Source organism: Otolemur garnettii, unplaced genomic scaffold, assembly GCF_000181295.1.
Source record: "Otolemur garnettii isolate 467f Iridium unplaced genomic scaffold, OtoGar3 scaffold00010, whole genome shotgun sequence".
Taxonomy (NCBI): domain Eukaryota; kingdom Metazoa; phylum Chordata; class Mammalia; order Primates; family Galagidae; genus Otolemur; species Otolemur garnettii.
The window spans coordinates 18,408,446-18,410,738 of NW_003852405.1; the positions used below are offsets into that span (position 1 = coordinate 18,408,446).

Consider the following 2,293-nt stretch of genomic DNA (forward strand, 5'->3'; position numbering starts at 1 on the left):
CTGCACTGTCACAGGGTTCTTAGGTGAGGTTTTGGAGCCATTACCCTCCATTCGCAAAGGTAGAATGCAGAGGCAGGAAGGAGCTGGGACTGTGGAAACTACCAGCTGAGAACCCAAAGTACACCACATGGCACACTACAAACCACTCAAATAAGAGGCCCCCCAGCAGACACTGTCTATATTGGACAAAACAAAAGTGAAACTGCAGTCTCAAAAACAGCATCTATTGCCTGGGACGGTGACACAGGTATTTGGACAGATGAATAAATGCAATTATGAAACCAGGCAAAGTAAGCACGTCATGTAGCCTACAAAAGGCCAGCCACATTGTGTTTATTTTAATACAGTTTAACAATAACACCTAATAAAGAGAGCATCATGATTGTGTGAACTAAATTTTCAGTCATAATGAATGCTACAAACTTAACCTTCCAAGTTTAAATAGGCTACCACGTCTTGGGAAAAATGCAAGAAAAATTATTTGATAAAGGTGACGGTTTTTCACACCTGAAAATAATGTTTTTCTTCCAGCCTATCTTGATCAACAGCCGGCAGCCACACATTGCAGATATAATCTCAAGACCTTGTGGCATGTACTTGTCACTACATGCATAACTTACTATGGACAGAGGATCACGGAGACTTTGAACATAATTTCCCACACGACAGGAGATTAAATAGACCACATTGGAAGAAGGCAAGAAGCAGCTAGGTCTCTGGAGTACCAAGAAAGTAAACTTCAGCCAGTTCTAGAAGCAGATAAGCAGCAGGAAATATACTTTCCGATGGGCTACTTACTCAATAGTTCCTGCTTTTAAGAACTCTAGGGAAAGTATGAGTTACCGGGTAAGAGCGTAATAAGACCAGGGCCAGCCCTGGGAAGATTTGCAGTGGAAGGAAATTTATGTCTTTCTCTCTCCTCTTCCTTTGTGATGCTGCCTTTCTTGGGGTGTACCCTCCCTCAGAAGACCTTGCCTATCACCCCATCATAACCCGCTTTGGGGACTGCATTCCTACAGCCTCTAACAGTTTGTTAACGTCAGTGCCTTATCTATCTCTCAGCGTGTGTATATAAATATTAGGCTTTCTCTCCACACTGTGTTTACTAATGCAAGAATATCAGATATTGGTGAACAGAAAGAAGATACTAGGGCACGGTAGCACTTTCCCAGTGTTCCCAAAGCCATCTCACACAGCAATCTGCAGCATGGCCTTACTGTGACTGGTTGTCTCACTTGTGAAAACAGAATACCAGGAATACCCACCTCGCAGGATGGTTTTGAAGATTAAATGAGTTTATTCATGCAAAGCTCTAGAGCAGGGCCTGACACATACGAAGCGCTCAATATGTTAATTATTATTATCATCACATCATCTGATGTAAATACCTTTCTGAAATAAAGTCACACAAGAGCACGATCAGTTAAAAAAAAAAAAAAAACCATGAATGAAGAGTATGCTTGGGGCTGGCTTACTGTGAAGAGTGGGAAAGAACACAGGTTTTGGAGGTCAACCACTTGTGCTCAAAACCTAGTGTCACCACATGACCACTGTGAGACACTGGGTCTCAGATTTCTGACCAGAAAAATGGGGAAATGATGTGAGTCACGCAGAGTTGCTGTGAGGATCGAACCGGCTAAGAAATGTAAACTACTGAACAGTGCCTGACCCAGAATAAATACTTAATAAATGGCAGCAGGAAGAAAAATGCTTTCTTCAAACAGAATCTCATCTTTGAAAATTGGTTAAGAAGGAATGAGTGTTGAGGAGTGTTGCTATTGGAACTGCAGACTACAGATCATCCTGAAGACATGATTAACTGAGAAATTAGAGCTCAGGGTCAGCCAGTCTCTCTGGACTGGAGAATGTCATAGATGGGCAGCCAAAAGGGCCTCCCAACACCCCATTCCTGAACTAGGTAGACTTTCCCTTCAGTCTGTGGCTGAGCTGGACTGCAAGCCTCCTCTAAGGGGAGACATGAACTTGGACATCTAGAAGAGAGTTTACTCTGAAGGTATAAAGGTAACTGTAGTGATATTCAGCAATGAGATATGTTTCTCTTTGAAGAAGAGAAACAAATACTCAACAAAGGCTGAGTATTACCAGCTCAACTACTTCTTCCAAACACATTTCTCAGAAAAGTTATTTCTCTTCCTGGGGAGGACTGAATGAGTTTATGGTGGGAGACTAGAAGCATTTCTCCCTGTTTTTCCCTCATGAAAGAGAAAGGGGAATGCTATCCCTCTGTGAGAAACTATAGACCACAGAAGTTCCCTTAATACTTGGCCTTGAC

At 42.4% G+C, this 2,293-nt stretch overlaps 1 long non-coding RNA gene across 1 annotated transcript; it reads right to left on the minus strand.

Annotated features, from left to right (window-relative positions):
• Positions 1–334: 334 nt before the first annotated feature.
• LOC105886441 lies at positions 335–2,009 on the minus strand. The gene is made up of 3 exons (XR_001161022.2): positions 1,903–2,009; positions 1,266–1,392; positions 335–749 (listed from the first exon to the last, which is right to left on the minus strand). It is a non-coding gene; the product is annotated as an uncharacterized LOC105886441 (long non-coding RNA).
• Positions 2,010–2,293: the final 284 nt, after the last annotated feature.